Raw genomic sequence first — 19,168 nt, 5'->3', positions numbered from 1 at the left:
ACTTTATCTTGGCTTTATTACGTTGGACATTCCAGAAAGCAAAGTTACCTAATTTGAACATATTTTGGCCTATTTTTTTTTTTTTTTTGGTCTAGGACCTATTGATGCATTAAAAAAAAACACATTACTGGGGCACCTGGGTGGCTCAGCCAGTTAAGCGCCCGACTTCAGCTCAGGTCATGATCTCGAGGTCCGTGAGTTCGAGCCCCGCGTCGGGCTCTGTGCTGACAGCTCGGAGCCTGGAGCCTGTTTCAGATCCTGTGTCTCCCTCTCTCTCTGTCCCTCCCCTGTTCATGCTCTGTCTCTCTCTGTCTCAAAAATAAATAAACGTTTAAAACAAAAATTAAAAAAAAAAACACATTACTTATTACAAGTCAGCTCAATTGGAAATCACTAAAAAATAGCTCTCATAGCCCTTGTCTGAGCAAGTTGACATTTTATAATATAAAATAAATACTTTATTATCATCATTATCTTTTTATTCTAGAGAGAGAGCGAGAGCACATGAGTAGGTAAGAGCGGCAGAGGGGGAGAGACAGGGAATCTTAAACAGGCTCCACACTCAGCACGCAGTCGGATGTGGGACTCGATCCATGACCACGAAATCATGACCTGAGCCGAAATCAAGAGTCGCACACCCAGGTGCCCCTAAAATAAACACTTAAAAGGACAGAAATAATAAGCGATTATACACTATTTCACACATTTGTCCTAAAGAGTTATACAATAGTTATCTTTAAAGATTATTTTATTTTCAATAACTCCAAAACCTTGAAAACCTTGCTCAGAAATGTGGGAACATAATATGACTAGAAGAGAATCCTACCAGCTTGTTAAACTCTGTATTTCTCCACCCATACATTTTAGCATTGAATCATCAAAGTTAGGCATGAATAGGTAATTTCATTGTTAATAAGTGTTTAACAGAATTAGTACCCTGATGACTAGGGCAGAATCATCCAAAGGCCACTGTAAAATCAATAAAAACACAAGAAAGAAATTGGAATAGACATTAAATTATGTGCTAAAAGACTTTAGCCCTTTAAATTTGGATTTAAAACTAGACTTTGTTATTTGATGCTATTGTCTGAGTATCAGAAATCATATGAAATCAAGCCACTCCTAGGAACTTGATCAAGATTGAAAATTTCAAGCTTTTTAGTCTAAGGTATGACATGTCCCTGAAAACTCACATAATGGATTAACTGTAATTATAGCCTGTCTGGGAATTCAGAAGTAAGTTTCATGCTCAAAAAATTGGGGCAATGTGAAGCTTTATTGGAATAAAGTATTTTGGATTAGGGTCCCAAGGGAAATACTTAGCTTAATTCATATTTGTAGTTCTATTTTTTAAATTTTTAATGTTTATTTTTGAGAGACAACAAAAGAGCAAGGCAGAGGGAGACAGAGAATTCGAAGCGGACTGCATGCTGTTAGCACAAAGCCCGACCGACATGGGGCTTGAACCCACAAACCGGGGAATGGTGAGGTCGTGACCTACGCCCAAGTCAGATGCTCAATAGACTGAGCCACCCAGGTGCCTTGTAGTTTTATTTTTAAATGACGGAGAGACAGAGACAGAGAGAGAAACCCTCATCAACCACTCAAAGTCTCTTGTATGTTACATTCTATTCATTGTGGTTTTTACTTTCCCTAATGACTACTAAGGAAGACCTTCTCTTGTGCTATTTACCTTTGTGTCTCTTCATTGAAGTATCTGTTCAAGTCATTTGCCCATTTTGTTTTCTTATTATTGCAATTTGAGACTTCTCTTCCCTGTTCTGGCTACAAGCCCTTTATCAGGTAATTGCTTGTAAATATTTTCCCCCCAGCAAATTGTCTTTTCATTCCCTGACCACAGTCTTTTAAAAAAGCAAAACCTTTAAAAACTTTTTATAAAGTCCAATTTGTCATGTTTTTGTTTTGTTTGTGCTTTTTCATCCTATCTAAGATATCTTTGCCTAACCCCAGTTATAAATATTTGTTCTTGTAATGTCTTCTAAAACTCAGAGGTCCAATACAATAGCCAACATCCACATGCGGCTATTTATTTTTTTTTAATGTTTCTTTACTATTGAGAGACAGAGAGACACAGAGCGTGAGCATGGGAGGGGTTCAGAGAGGGGGAGACACAGAATCTGAAGCAGGCTCCAGGCTCTGAGCTGTCAGCACAGAGCCCGACGCGGGGCTCGAACTCACCAACCATGAGATTATGACCTGAGCCGAAGCTGGACGCTCAACCGACTGAGCCACCCAGGCACCCCTTACATTTTTTTTTAATGTTTATTTATTTTTGAGAGAGAGACAGAGCGTGAGTGGGGGACGGGCAGAGAGAGAGGGAGACACAGAATGTGAAGCAGGCTCCAGGCTCTGAGCTGTCAGCAGAGAGCCCATCGCGGGCTCGAACTCAGGAACCGCAAGATCATGACCTGAGCCGAAGTCAGATGCTTAACCGACTGAGCTACCCAGGCGACCCTTAGAAGCACTTTCTTACAAGTTTACAGTTGTATGTTTTATATTTAGTCTCTGTATATTTCAAGTCAATTTTTGTAGATGGTGTGAGGTACAAGTAGAGTTTTTGGTTTTGCCCATGAATTTCAAATTGTTCAAGTGACATTTAAAAAAAAATCTGTTTTCATTTTTATTACTTTGTAAATTTTGTACGTGAAAGTTAATCACAAAGGCTTCCCTTTGGCATTTTTTTTAACTTCTTGCAAAAAAAGGTATACCTGGGGATAAAATATTACATGCCTGAAACTAGTTGAGTAAGGCCCACCAAATTCACCAGGTCACATTTACATTCCCTACTGCCCTTGGTCTCCTGAATCAGCACCTGTTTCTGACATCGTGTCCAGTAGGCCTTAGGGAATTAGCCCTGGTTTATATAGAAAGGCAGCTCAAATGAAAGGGCAATTCTGCCTCTTGCAAAGAAACTACCAAATAATCTGATCAAGGTAGGAAAACCTCACTTTGGCCCCTTATGTACAAGAGATGGGCCTCTGCAAATGGACCTTTGTTGTCCTCTGCAAATGGAACAGGTGTGAGGAGGTTTGTTTGTTTACTTTCAATAAGTTTACATTTTAATTCTGCTTTAGAAGAAAAAGTAAATACTTGATTATGGGTTTCTTGAACAGGCTGAACATTTCAGAGTCCCAACACTGTTTTGACACAGCTGTGCTTTTTGTCCATTTGGAAAGTCTCCAATATTAGGTAACTTTGAAGTATTACTGAACTGTGTATATCAACCAACAATTCAGTCTGTACAAACTGTTCAGAGCAGGAGTCGTCAAACATTTTCTATAAAGGACCAGAGAGTAAATATTTTACTCTTTCGGTGTCATATGATCTGAATCACCAGCACTCAACTGTGCTGTTACAGCACAAAAGCAGTCACAGATAATATGTAAACAAATGAGCTTGAGTGTCTTCCAATAAAACTTTATTTATAAAAACAGCTTCTGGGGGCGCCTAGTTGGCTCAGTCGGTTGAGCGTCCAACTTCGGCTCAAGTCACGATCTCACAGTCCGTGGGTTCGAGCCCCACGTCGGGCTCTGTGCTGCCAGCTCAGAGCCTGAAGCCTGCTTCGGATTCTGTGTCTCCCTCTCTATTTCTGCCCCCTCCCCTGCTCATGCTCTGTTTCTGTCTCAAAAATAAATAAAAACAGTAAAAAATTTTTTTTAAAAAAAACAGCTTCTGGGCCAGATTTGGCTTGCAGGCTGTAGTTTGCCTACCCCTGATTTAGTGTTAAAGTTCTTTCCTCCAACTCTTTAAAATTTCAGTGCAATTTGTGTAAAAATAAATGAAATGTAAAGATTATTCATTTCCTTTCAAGTGATTTCTAGGAATGTGACTTTTTTTTTAATGTTTATTTATTTTTGAGAGAGTGAAAGCTGGGGAGGGGCAGAGAGGGGGGTGGACAGAGAATCTGAAGCAGGCTCCGTGTTCTTAGGGCAGAGCCTGATGTGGGATTCAAACTCACAACCCATGAGATTATGACCTGATCAGAAGTCAGATGCTTAACCAACTGAGCGACCCATGCATCCCAGGAATGTGGTATTTTTAACAGCAGTGTAAAAGTCATGAATGTTTCCTGTTAATATATATCACAATTTCTATATATTTTTTTCTCATTTAAAAATTGTGTATTTTGCCATACATTTAAAAAAAAATAAAGACAACTGAATGAGGTAATATAATTCTTAAGGAACTGTCCTGGGAATTGTTTGATGCAAGCTTATGACTTTGGTAGTTATCTAAATAAACACAGTAGACCATATGAGTATAAATGCTAGCAATCTCCCAAACCTCTTAATGACCAGAATAGGAGACTGGTATAATGATGGCTACTGAGTCCAGAATGCAAGCATTATAATAGTAAGGGGAATAAAGATTAATGATACACTCAAGATAGTCTAACATTAGTCTTCAAATTTCTATAGAGCACTGGAGACACATGAACGGTAAAATCAGTAAATCAGGCTGACAAAAGGCATATGCAAATGAAGTGGGAACCCTAAGCTAATTGGAAGAGACAATCAGAGACCTGGGTTCAAATTCTGACCCTCTACTTATTAACTCTGGGTTTGGGAAAAATCACTTTAAAGAAAACCTTTAAATATACTCATCCCTTCCCCCAGCCCCTAGCATTTTCTTCTCAAAAATGTTAGGTTACAAAACAAAACAAAACAAACAAACAAAAAAAAATGTTAGGTTACTCTCCTGCAGCTAACTTCCTTGCACCCCCTTTTAAAGAGGGGGCACTAACAGGTCCAACAAAACCTGCCCCAACACTTGCAGGGCCTGAAGCAAGAGCACAAACGGAGACCACCTCCCCAGCCCACCGGCCTCTCCTCGCCCAACTCCAGTCTGTACTAGGAAGAGTTAAGCACATGATTTTGGACAACAAAGCCCTTCAGCTCCACCTTAGAAATATCTACTCTTTGGTGATCCCATATACACACACTCCCAGAATTCCTTTCTGACCTTGAGGTAATAAACTCATGAGAAAAGGAACTTGAAAACAGGTTCAGGGCCACTTGTGCTAAGAATCTGAGGGTCTCAAATACCCAGAGCATGGTGTGGGTGGGGGGCATGGGTTCTGGATGGACACGTTCCCTTAGCGCAAAGATTCTCATGGGGAGAGGCTCAACCAGAAGAGGCCAGAGCTTCCCTCTAAAGCTCAAGGCCTAGAGTGGGACCAGTGGTCTGGGTCTAAGGTTGTATTGACTACAAATGGTTGATGAACCAGATCTAAGAATCAGAGAAATCATGAGGCTTTCTGCCAGGCAAGTGGTTGAAGTAGATTAATAACTGAGAGTATGTGTAAGTCTAGACATCTTCTTTTCCTATGTTCCCAGAAACTGATAATAATACATAACAGCAAGCTATTTGTCTTGTTTTTTTAAATGAGTACTGGCCCAAAAGTCAGCCCCATGTAAAATTTTATGTGTATATATAGCAATTCCATATGGGAGCAATATTTTAAGGACCAGCTTTCTATACATATTATTATTTAAGTGACATTAATGTCTCTACCCAGTTTTCCTACTAATTAGGGGTGTGTAAAAATCCTGCTTTATACATAATTGAATGGTAGGGCAGAGCTACAGGATGTTGCAAAATGATCATACCACAGTTACCTGAGAAGTCGATAATTAAATGGTAGCAAAACAGCAGCCTTTTAAATCCTAGGTATAGGGTATTTGAAGAATTGGGAAGTGGTTTGAGAACTTTGATCACAGAAGAGTTTACAGCCTTCTCAATTTTAAGAGATCCCCATCAGCCTCACAGTTCAAGCCAACCTGGATGTTTCCACCTAGAATAATTTAGACAGAGGGAAAGAAAGGAAGCATTTCCATCTGAAGCCAGGATAACTTCCAGACTTGAAATTTCACAATGTTACTAGCCCTAACACAAGGGAAACAAAAGAAGCAAATAAACTATTGGGATTACATCAATATAAAAGTCTTTAAACATCAGAGGGAACTGTCAACAAAATAAAAACTTGATCCACTGAATGGAAGAAAATATTTGCAAATGATATATCTAATAAGGGATTAATATACAAAATATTTAAACTAGTTATACAACTCAACATCAAAAAATAAATAAATAATACAAATAAAAATTGGGCAGAGGACCTGAATAGACATTTTTCCAAAGATGACATAAGAGATGGCCAATGGTCATATGAAAAGATACTCAACATCACTCATCATGAGGGAAATGCAAATCAGAACCATAATGAGATTATCACCTTACACCTATCAGAATGGCTAGAATAAAAAAAGACAAGAAATAACACGTGTTGATGAGAATGTGAAGAAAAAGGAACCCTTCTGATCTTTCAGTGGGAATGCAAATTGGTGTAGCCACTGTGGAAAACAGTATGGAAGTTCCCCAAAACATTAAACGTAAAACTACCATACGAACCAGGAATTCCACTATTGGGTATTTAGGCAAAGGAAACAAAAACATTAAACTGAAAAGATATATAGACATAAGGACCTTTATGTTTATTGCATCATAATTTGCAATAACCAAGATATGTAAGCAAGGCAAGTGTTTATTTGTTTACTGATAGATGAATGAATAAAGATGTGGTGTGTGTGTCTGTGTGTGTGTGTGTGTGTGTGTGTGTGTGTGTGTATAACATATTTTTTCTAGATAGGATGTCATCTTGCCATCTGCAACAATATGGATAGACCTAGATGGTATTATGCTAAGTGAAATAAGAGTGAGAAAGAAAAAAGCCATATGATTTCACCTATATGTGAAATTTAAAAAACAAACAAGCAAACAAAAAGCAGAATCAGACCTGTAAATGCAAAGAGGGAAGAGGTGTTGGGGGATGGGCAAAATGGATGAAGGGCAGTGAAAGATACAGGCTTCCAGTTACGGAATGAATAAGTGATGGGAATAAAGGTGCAGCATAGGGAATGCAGTCAATGGAAGAGAAAAAGCTATTAGCTACTCTAACACGCCTAGCTCCTCCTGCAAGTTTGTCCAGCTCAGAGTCATCCACTTTGAGATCTGTTAACTTGGGATTCTGGAGGGATGCTTCAGGAATAACTGGCCACAGAGGCAGAGCTACATGAGCTGTTCAAGGCTTGGACGATGGGAGAAGCTGCCAGAGTCTCACACGGCTCTACTCTGAAATGCCTGGAGTCCCTCAAGAGAAACCAACCCCAGGAGAACTTAGCAGCAACACCTCTTGGCAGTTGTGTTTCTCAGTCTCTGTCTTCTCACAAGACCTGGGCACGGCTGCTTTCTAGTTCCGCTTGTGCTCCCCTTTTCCCTTTTGCTTCAGAAATGGATAGGACTCTTCCTACTGGATAATCTCTGGAACCCGGCATCCAAATCCTCGAAGCTCTCACCTCCCTTCAGGAACTCACCTGTCTCCTCTCCCTTAGCCAAAAGAGTGGCTGAACTTCCAGTGTCTGGTTGGGCAGGTAACTAAACACATGGTAACACGTGGTACTAGCAAGGTATGAAAACTCAGGCATACGTTTTTTCCCAGCCTTTGTTTCAGGTCTATGATTTTACCATATTCTGAGTCAGGCTCCAGTGATCTACATTTTTTCCTACATCATTTCCTAACCTGGGAGCTTCTTAAAAAGAGAGATGAAATCTCACCCCTTACTGATTTCAGAGCAGCATACGTGACACACAACCCATGCTCAGGAAATATCCCTTTATGGATTATTAAATCGATGTCGGTAAACAGGTATTTGGAATGACGAATGATGACCTATGAAGGAATGTTTAGCATGGAACCTGACAAGTAGCATCAAACCCTGCATTTGGAATGGAGACTAGAAAACAACGGATCCATCTGGTGCACATGACAGTCCCGTGCTATGTCGAGACGCTCTTGCCACATGTCCATCGCTCTTGGTATCTCCCTGCATAGAATTTAACTGCCCTCCCATGTAATAATTTGTGCATGGGCTTGTCTTCTCTCACCTCCCTGCCATGTGCTCTTCCAAGGCAGATATGCCATCATAGGAGTGGCATGGAGCACTGGGTATAACTAGTGACCATGAATCATTTGTCAACAGATGGACTAATGACGGAGGCCCTACTCAGACACGGGTCTCTTAAAAACGCACTGAGATATAGAAGTTAATGGCTTTATTTTACTTTATTTTTTTAAATACTCTTTCTTTTTTTTTTAATTTTTTTTTAACATTTATTCATTTTTGAAAGGCAGAGAGAGACAGAGCGCAAACGGGGAGGGGCAGAGAGAGAGGGAGACACAGAAAGAGAAGCAGGCCCCAGGCTCCGAGCTGTCAGCACAGAGCCCGACGCGGGGCTCGAACTCACGGACCGCGAGATCATGACCTGAGCCGAAGTCGGCCACTTAACCGACTGAGCCACCCAGGTGCCCCAGAAGTTAATGGCTTTATAAATTTATTTTTATTCTTCTCATTTTAGAGCTTTGGAAGCTGAAACTCCTAGAGGCCCAGTAGCTATACCTCCAAGTCACGAGTGAGGAAGCAGCACAGTGTACTAGAGAATTTTGCTCGTTTTTTTTCTTAAGTTTTTTAAGCATTTATTTGTTTTAGAGAGACACAGTGCGAGCAGGGTAGAAGCAGAGAGAGACAGAGACACAGAATCCGAAGCAGGCTACAGGCTCCGAGCTGTCCGCGGAGAGTCTGATGCGGGGCTTGAACTCATGAAGCGTGAGATCATGACCTGAGCTGAAGTCAGACATTTAACCAACTAGGCCACTCAGGCGCCCCTGAAAATTTGGCTCTTCTTAAGGAAACACTAGTCATTTGGAAGGATGTAAGAGAAACGTTTAAAACATAATCACACTTTATTTTTTTTTCTATAAAACATGTTTTACTTTATTGAAAATTTGTTATAATAATTATTGGAATAAATCAGATAGTAACTGAGATTTGGAAACAATTTTTCATATGGATATTATTGTTATGCTAATGTATTTTATCTGCAAAATATCTAAATGTAAACTGTTACAGAAAAGGTTTTAAGCTCTCAAGTCATTCAGATTTTCCTTGCATCAGATTCTATAGAATCTTTCAGATGGCATGTTTTTCCTGCCTCTAAAGAATCAGCTTTTGTTTTTATAATTGTTCCACATAAAACATAATCACACTTTAAAATGTCTAAGTTGGGAGGTTGTGATTTTTTTTCTCCCTTTTTCTATTTGATGCATTCGATTATTGACTTCCATCATGATTCTGTTAAGACACCACAAAGTTTCCTTTCAGAGGAATAACATAATTCTATGCAGTGAGAACCCAACCAGTCTCGCATGGTCAATAGCAATTATAGCTATTGACTGCTTAACCTGTGCTAGTCACTAAGAGCGTCCACATGAATCATTTGCCATTTTACAAAAGAGAAAATTGAGGTTTGGGAGAGATACCTATCAATGCTTTCATGCACAGAAAGTAGGGAAACAGAGTAGAGAATCACATTTACCTGACAGTGGAGGCATGTTCTGGACTGCCATGCTGTGAGGGTTTGTTTTCCAGGGGGCTGTCAAGAATGGCAGGGAGAGCTTCCTCTGGGGAAAGTGGTCTAGCATCATACATTTCCATGGCTCTCAGGCTACCCCTTTATCATAGACCTTTACTACACGTTCCCGTGAAGGTACTCACCAGACAACTATTTACTGAGCATTTACTAAGTCCCAGGCATGGGGCACAGCAGTGAAGAAGACAGATAAAATAGCCCACCCTGTCCTTTGGTCGGAATGTAAGCTGCATAAAGACAGGGGATATGTTTGCCTTCCTCCCTCTCCCTTCATTCTTGCATAAATGAGATAATTAAATCTACTGAGATTCAAAGCACTGAATAATTGCTGCGAGACAACAAAATACAAGCTCAAGCTATACACAAAGACATTTCATCCAATGCTTATTTCAGGACAAATGAGAACTGTTTAGTATTGGTGTGCCATGCAGGGAACGCAGGATCAAATGCAGATTGTGAAGGAAAACAAACACAGGCAATAATTTATTTTGTTTACTCAAACATAAGTAGAAACTAATTGCTCTTCAACCTGAACATAATCGTTGTGGCCTCGAGGCTTAAAGGTGTTCATTTCAAATGAGGTTTATTACCGGAAAGAAGCATCATGTGTAAAAACCTATGTTAATGAAGCTGAGATTCTGTAATTATAATCACGAGAAACCCAACCCTGGGTTATGCCCCCATTATGATCTCTACTGTGCTTGTGTATGAGATGATCATTTCTCTTACGGTGTGCTCATGGTGAACACAAGGATGGGAAATGCATCGATGGCGACAAAAGACAATCCTTTTACTTTAATAAGAATAATCTCAGAGCATCTGTTACTGAATCCCTCAGCTCACAGAAGCACAGTGTAGACAGAAAGGCACGGGTAGTGAAAGAAGAATTCATCAGTTCCCCAGATACCATTTTACCTGCTGAGCGTGCCTGGGGGCAGACACCTGCTACATGGTAATTAGGTGTTTTCAAAACCCTCCAATTCATCTGATGGCTCTTTACCATTATCTCTCAGAATAACTTCTCCAAACTCTCACGTCTATCCTAGACAAAAGTGCTTTGTGATTACAATTCTGTGATTACAAAAGTGTAGGGTATGGACACATGTTTGTATATTATTTAGACATGTTAATGACAGTGTCGTCTTTGTTAAAGATCAAACTCCTACAATAGTCTAATCTGCGATTTAAGAATAGAGGCTTGGTTGTTCCAAATCCCAGCTCTGCCTTTTACAAACTGGGCGGTCTTAGGGAAGTCACCTAACCTCCCTGAGAGTTAGTTTCCACAGCTGGAAAACACAACTAGTGCTCCTCCTTCACAAAGTGTCTCCAAGAACAGAATAAGATAACGTACCCTAAACATTTTCAGCACAGCGAGAGGCAGGAAATCTCTGAAGCCTGCTCTAATCCTTTGGCAAGCCATTTACTCTCTTTGAGCCCAGTTTCTTCATCTGTGAAAGGAGGATACTGAGAGTACCTAATTCATAGGCAATTTTGCCAGGATTGAACTACTTAACGCACAGCAAGTGTTTAACCTAGTGTCTAAGACATAGTAAGTGTTCCATAAATGTTACCTGTTAGTACTGTGTTGTTCCCATCATCCTCATCCTCATCATCATCATCACCTGATAATCTACTGTAAGTCAGAGACCAGGGTTTACAAATGTTTCCTCAGCCCAGATGCTAGGGAGCTAAAAATTCTTTAATATTTATGGATAGCTATCATGGAAACTTGGGGGTGAAATCTCTACGGAGTAAAGACATACCACTAGGGAAGGAAGGACTTGCTATTAAATAACAAGACATTAAACCCACGATATGAAAAGCCAGGGAGTTCCAAGACTAATATAAAAAGCTCTTCAAGTATGAGTGCTGGATAGCACCAGGCCAAGCAATCTCATTGCAAAAATGTCTCTGAATAGTACTCTTTGAATTAATAAAAATTTTTATTAATGGTAAGGTCACTTAAACTCAGGCATGTTTCCATTTGAATTGGTATCAAGAACCAGGAATTTCTTCTCATGGGAAGTGAGAAATGAGAAAATGTGTAAGCAGAAGAGTTCAGAACCTAAGAGCTGTATCCGATGTGGGCAGAACAGGAGTGTCTGGGGAGCTGTAGACACAACTTGGAAAACAGCCGATCAGATCTCTCTGGCCTGAAGAGGAGGGACCAGAATGCTGCCTGCCTGAGGCCAAGCTACTGAGGGGTGAAGGGCCTCTGAGAGGGTCACGGTCCATTTCCTGTGATGGGTGGCCTTGCACACACTGCTGTTGGAGGAATTCTTTGAGACTCCCAAGAGTTATTCTACAAGATGACTCCTCATTAACTGGAGAAAAATGGCCAGGAAGAGCGAAAGCAACTTTCAATTATTGTTGAGCACCAGAGTCCTTGTTCAATTTCTTTTGCCTCCCTTCCTTGCTCCGATTTTTCATATCACCCTACAGGCTGATACCTAGGGGAAGGAAATAGGAGGAAGCTACGATTCAGGCACAACACTGTAGGATTGGTAACCCTATGTCCACTTTACAGATGAAAATACTAAGGTTCATGGCAGTTAAACAACTTGCCCAATATCACATAGCTAGGAAGTGGCAGACACAAGATAAAAGTTAATCTTCCCCTTTTCTCCTTCCATGAGAACTGACATGTGTCTGTTTGTTCCACATTGTCACCTCAGTGTCTGATACTTTCTAAGGATTCTTTAATGCGTATTATTAAGACAACATACTTTCTCACTTATATGCAAGACCTGACTCTTTTTAGTATTTGTTGCTAAATGGACATAAGGGAGTCTGTTTCTTTTATCCATTCATCATTTACCTATTTAACAAACAGTTATGAGACCCTAGTAGGTTCCCGGCACCAACGGATCATCCATTTCAGGCCCTTGTGGATCTTATATTCTCAAGGAGGAAGTGAGACAATAAGTGATAAACTGAATAAATAAACAAATTGTTTAGGATGTCCAAGAAAGATTCATTGATCCAGAGGAGATGAATGATCTAACCACCCATGAACCCATCGAAGTTGGAAATCATAACTTAATAGAATTAGAGTTTGGATAAGTATAATGTTTTTGAAAATATTCAGCTGATGTACTTTTCATTCCTCTTAAATCACCATACCCTGGTCTCCCTCGCCGACCCTAAAGGGTTTCAGCACCTCAGAGAAAGGGCAGGGATCACCTAGAATAACAAAATCCTTGCTCCATATTGACTGTCAAATTAGGCTTAGTTTGAGTACATAACAAGATCATAGTTCTGACAGTCAGGCGTTGTCAAAAAAGAAAAAAAAATTCTCAAAACTTCCTTTCCATATCAAGAGACAAGTCTGATGACTGCCAGCAGTAGACAAAACTCAGGATAGAACATAATGTAAATTCCCATCTAAGTGGGGAATAGAGAATGCTTCCAGGGAGGTCGGAAACTAGGGTTCTTATTTCTCATGAACCCCTTTCCACTGCTGGGGACCAATCTCCAGGAGGAGTCATAAAAACATAAGATATATTGACACAGGATGCTGTGAGCATCTTTTCACCTGTAACTCAAGAAAGTGTTGCTAACAGTATGCACCCTTCTGATATGGGATAGCCACCACACATTATAAATGGATACAGGGCAAAGGCAGTCAGAAAATGACTCCACCAGACTGAGCCACCTCCCCAGAATCTACCCTGTGGCCTCATGGATCACTTATGATACAGAAAATATCTGAAAGGATTTCTTGGGTTGCTTGATTTAAGAACCAAGAACCTGCCACAGACACACCAGGATAATTTTTAAGGTCTTTCTCATAGCTGAAATGAGGGAGACTGACGCAAGAGGATCTCCTGAGCCATCAGTAAGAAAATGAGACCAATTTATAGCATGGAAAACGGGAGGTGGAAGGGACAGCCACTATGATCCACTGGGTGAAAAGAATACCGTCACCAGCTGTGAACTTGGTGGCTGAACAAGAATGATGTTAAGGGAGCTAAATAAGAACCCAGGCAAGAGTCTTGCTACTTATGCTTACTGCAGTTTTCCTTTCTCCATTACCGTGAGCACAGAAAAACTTTTTATCTATGCCTAACGCCATCTTGGATTTTCAGGAAGGACAGGGGAAACTTTTGAGAGAAAATAAACATAGATGAAAGGGACTTTCAACCATTCCTTTGTGAATACTCACCCAAAAGAGTCTGAACTAATTTGAAAGAGACAGTTTACAACCAGCAGGGAATGAAATACCTACAATCAGGCTATTCCCAGACAACCTCGTTCAGCTAGAGACAATAACGCTGAGTTGTACGGTGTAAATCTTGATCACTGTGTAAATGGGCTACTGACTCAGCAATTATGATTTATCCCACATTATCCTATATGCACATGGGGCCAGCTGGTTTTATTTTGGCACGTTTGAGAAGTACCATCGCTATTCTGGTAGGTCTCCAGATACTAAGAGTTCCTGTTTATGACTGCTGGGAGTTGTTGTTTTCTTTGTTTGTTTTGCTTTTTTGTTTGTTTTGGAAAGAGGAAAAAGTGTTCTTCTGCCTGTTGATATACCTGTAAACTCTTTGAGGAAAACTACTTAATAAGCTCCCTGAGACATTTACCTCAGAGAGAAGGAAGACTTGACTGGCACAACAGGACTCAATTTCTTTTTCTCTTGCGCATTACAAGAGATCACTCATCTATCTAAACTTCCTTTGAATAAGTTGAAATCTCTCACCATGCCGGTCCTTATTCTTCATAGTGTCTACCTAGACAAATATAGCCCTCATCTCCAATCATTTGCTTATCTCCATCTGCTCAGAGCCTTCCTTTCTGAGTAGGACTTTCTTTTTCTCTGTAACAAGTTACTTTGACTAATTTACATCTTAGTAGGTCTTATTCCAAACCTTGACTCAGCAATTCAGCTCCATAGGGAACACATGGGTAAGTGGGTTGAGTAAGGAGGCTGTTAGAAAGGGCTTCTTCTAGAATTTGGGATTAGGTAATTGAGATATAGAGTATTAACTTGGTCATTTTGGCGGTTTCTCGTGTTTTTGTCTGTATTCAAAAATGATTACAGTCACTGTCTTGATCAATTAGAGTCAAAGAAAGACCTTCCTGATGCTGATGTTCTGTGAAATTCTTTACGTTCAACAGAGAAAATCCAATTTTCAGTGCTGCTTTTCCCTTGCTCAGTTTGGTCATTTATTTATTCAGTTGTAGTAGTTTATCAAAATTGATAATTAGTTCATTAATTGGTCTGCTTGCTTGATATTTCATCCATTCCTTATATTAGAAATAAGCTCTAAAAAAAAGATACCATGTCTAACTGATTCATTATTGTATCCCAAGTGACTGTTCAGTGCCAAAGAAGAAAGCACCCAGTGGATTGAGAAGTCTTGGAAGGTCTCACTCAAATCAGACACGTAATAATTCCATTACATCTTCTAGCTCACAACACTGGAGACATGAGAATGGATAGAAAGTCAGCCACTCAGTCCAGACTTCAAAAAGCAAAACTTTTCAACAAAAAGTTTTTTAAGACATACCATATGCCCGCCGAGCTAACCACTAGGGTCTACTTTTTTTCTTAGACTGTTTGTTTCAGAGAACCTGCCAAGCTTTTTAAAATGCCCAATTATCAATGTTCCATCATCCCTAGAGGGAAGCCTGTGGGTATCCTGGATGATCACAAAGAGGATTTCAAGAAGCATTAACTTATATTGTCATTTAGGCAGGAAAATCATTCACCTACAATTGTCCAGCTGATCAGAACAACATTCGACAACCAAAACAATGTTCATCAAGAAAGCCATTCTGGAATAGATCGTTTTTTTCAGACTTGATTTTAAGACATTTCAGTAGTTGGCTCATTGATATTTAACTGACATCGGATTTTTTAACAGAGTAAGAATTTTTCCCATGTGTTAGGACACATACGTATTTTGGTTTCTGGGGGATGGAAATCTTCTAAGAACAGATTTGGGCTCAGAGAAACAAAGGTCTTACTGACATTGATTTTCAGTAGCATCACCACTAATGTCCTAGTTTTCTATGACGTGTTGCTGAGTAGGTTAATTGATTATCTCATCCAGATGAAACTCATCCAGCCTCTCCTGGTGTCAGAAACTTTGCCAGGTGCCATAGAAACAGTAGTGAATAGAAAATGTAATTTTTGCCCTCTGAGGTTATAGTCACAAAGGAAAGCTGATACTGAACAAAGATTACTAGTGAGCTGAGGGTTACAAAAGGCAAAGTACACAATACTACCAGAGTGCATATAGGAAATCTATCCAGACCCATAGGGTCACAGTTGGAGGGGAACAGCATAGGGTAAAAAAAAAAAAACCCAGGATAATAGCATTAGCTGAGATGCCTTTGCATGTCTTTAGAGTTGTAGTTTCAAATCTTACATTTTTAATTCCAATGATTCAAATCTCAATGTAATCTTAAGATTCCAAATCTTAATATAAAGATGAATTGTCAATATCCTGGCTATGATAATAACTATAGTTTGGCAAGATTATTACCATTGGGAGAAAGTGGGTAATGGGTACAAAAGATCTCTCTGTATGTGCATCTACAAGTATCTCAAAATAAAGGTTTAATTAAAAAATGAAACATATACCTTACAGGGATTTGTTTGTTTTATGTGTTGAGGAGCATACTCTTGAGTTATCAACAAATGACTGATATTTCTGCCATCACAACCCCCAAAATACTATAATTCTCAGCTAGTAGGATGTCTGGTTCACATTAATTGCTCTTGACATCTTTGTGATTGAATGAAGGAGGGAATTCTTAGTGAGTACATGGGCTCAGGTTGCTAATCTCAACTGCAAAGTCTTGGTCATTGTGGTGAAATATTCACTTAGTGTTTATGAAGGGTTCTTGAGAGGTCAGCCAGCCAATTTCATTTTCAGAGATCACACATATAATAGCTTCTGTGAGTCATGAACATGTTTTTTAACTAGAAATTGTAATTCAAGCCAGGATTGTTTATATTTCTCTCTTTAATATTTTATCCTTTATTCCTAACAAGGCCTAGCCCAGACATCAAGGGACCATGTAAATACAGATGGCTGAATTATTAAAAGGATTCTCTCTGAGCATGTCAAGGACTATACAAGGCTTTTCAAGTTAACACTTCCATCTGGGTGAGGAGGGTCAGGACCACACTCCAACCACAAAGATTAGAGTTGGCACAGTCAACCATAATAATATGGACCCTGGGATTCATGGCTTGGTTTCCCTGAAAAGTGTAATTAATAGCCCCTATTTATTCAACCTCTAATCTAAATAAATTTTAGGATCTGCCTTTTCTCCTCTACCCTCTATACCCTACACAGAAGCTAGACAAACACACATTTTCTCCACCTTCTCCAAGTCTCTAATTGGATTTTAGAAGTGTTCTTATTGGCTAATACCTTCATTGCCAATTGATCCATCCATGTAACATCATGATTAGGAGAAGGAGCTAATATTTATCATCTACTTACTATACAACAGAGAATGTGTTGAAAATTTCATAAAATTCATATCGCCTCAATTAATCTTTACAAAAAGCATTATATCCATCTTATAAATGATTCAGCTGAGGCACAGCAAGATACATTGCCTTCATTAAGAGCATTTAGCCAATGCTGATAATCCCCAAATTTAAATTGCCAGTGCTGGCCTCTCTCTCTTGAGGTTTTGACCCATATATCTAGTTTCCCCCTTGAACATCTCCAGCGGCATGTCTAATAAGCACCCCAGAGAATATACAAAACCAAAATGCTGACAACCCTTCCCTCCACCCCCATGAAAACCTTTGCTCCCTCACTATCCCCCATCTCAGTGACTGACAACCAGAATCTCTTTAGTTGCTCATGCCAAAAACTGTAGAGTCATTGGGAACATCTCCTTCCTGCTCACCCTACATGCTACCCATCTGCATATCCGATCAACTCTACCTTCAAAATAGAGCCAGAATGTGACTATTTCTTGCCATTTCTGGTGATGCCACTGTAATCTCTACCTTGTCAACCGTAAGTGCTTTTTCCAATGGGTCTTTCCACTTTCACACATGGCTTTCTATAGTCTATTCAAACACCCAGAGCGATACTAATCTTTCAAAATTTTAAATGTTGAATCACTCCTTGGCTCAAAACTCTCATTGTATTTATTATTTTGTCATCCCTATGTCTTAGCATAGCTCAGATTGAAGGAATCCGTACTTGCATTAGGATCTCAGAGCATTTTGGTGCTAACTTCCGGCAGTAATATCGAAAAACCCAAAGGCTAAAGATTGCTGGATTGTTAGAAACTGAGAAATTATTTAGTGATATGTTCTCATTTTACAGAGCAGGAAACTGAAGTTCAGGAATATCTGATGACCTCCTAGGTTAAGCAGCTAATAAGCACTTTCATATTGAGAATTCGTGGCTCCTGGCCAGGGCTTTATACATGATGCCACACTGTCTCCACCCACCTGGTAGCTATGAGTGGAAACCTCTGTATGTGTCAAAACCACAAGTGATCAATAAAACCAAAATCAATGGAAAGATAAATTCTGCGTATTTGCCTGATACCACCTTTTGACTCAGGCTGTGAAGAGAGCCGGATAATACAATTGTTACATTATTTTTAGTTAAATTAAGATAGGCTATGGATGCTCTGTGAGTACATATTATTATTTCCAAGCCCATATTACAATGTTATTTATACAAAGTCTCTTAATGACCTTGGAAAATAAAAAACCAGAACTATTAACCTTCTAACTCATGATAAAGACTGTCTCAGTAAAAATAAATATTGTTTCCCCAAACTAAATTTAAACGACCTTATTTTATTTACCATGGAAGCATAGGAAGACAGAAACACGAGTTGTGTCTAACATTGTTGTAGCTAAAGAATCCAGCACGTAGTACTAGCACAACAAATATTTATTGAAGAAATGATTGCATGGAAGCCATTTATCACAGAAATGTTTATCATAGACAAAACTTAGAAACAATATAAATGCCTAGTAGTAAGAGATCCGATATATAATTTATGGCACATTTATACAACAAAATAAAACTCCCGTGAACTAGAAATGTATTTACTGGCTTGGCATACATTCAAAGTATGCTGCTTTATTACAAAAGCAAGTTATAAAAAGTTCAGGTTTAGTATAATATTAAGTTTTGAATATGAGGATGGTTGGATGAAGCGGAAAAAGGGAGGGAGTGCAAGAGGAAGAAGGGAAAGAACGAAAGAGGAAGAAAAGGAGGGAAGCAAGGGTGAAAAGTAAAGAAAGAAAAACAAAGCACAATACAAAAGGGTGTTTTCTAAAATGCCTTCTCTAGGTGATAGTATTAAATAATCTGTATTTTTATGTTTTTGTGTTAAAATGAATTGCTTACACGAACATCAATCATTGTTTTAAAAAAATGCCCAGCACAGAGAGGCAAATTTCATTGGCAACCTCATGTCCTCTGAAGCAAATGCAAAATATTGAGAGTAATTATTTTCTTTGATTAACACAATACCAAAAAGCCCTCCAAACCAAGTGAACATCTATTTCCCAGCATTTTCAGCTATTGTCTCAAAAAGGATTTCTACTGAAGTATCTGGGTATGAAAGCTTTATGGATTTTGCAAATCAGATTGAATTCCTTTCTAAATGCAATTCCTGCACAACAGTGGGTATCCAATGGTAACTAGGCAGG

General features: G+C 39.3%; 1 protein-coding gene across 1 annotated transcript in view; it reads right to left on the bottom strand.

Annotated features, from left to right (window-relative positions):
• TAFA1 (TAFA chemokine like family member 1) overlaps window positions 1-19,168 on the bottom strand; it is a 504,091-nt gene that overhangs the window by 415,133 nt on the left and 69,790 nt on the right. The window lies entirely within an intron of this gene.

The sequence above is a fragment of the Panthera tigris genome, chromosome A2, assembly GCF_018350195.1.
Source record: "Panthera tigris isolate Pti1 chromosome A2, P.tigris_Pti1_mat1.1, whole genome shotgun sequence".
NCBI classification, from domain to species: Eukaryota; Metazoa; Chordata; class Mammalia; order Carnivora; family Felidae; genus Panthera; species Panthera tigris.
Note: the sequence above shows the minus strand (reverse complement) of the source record. Positions and strands in the feature narration are given on the sequence as shown.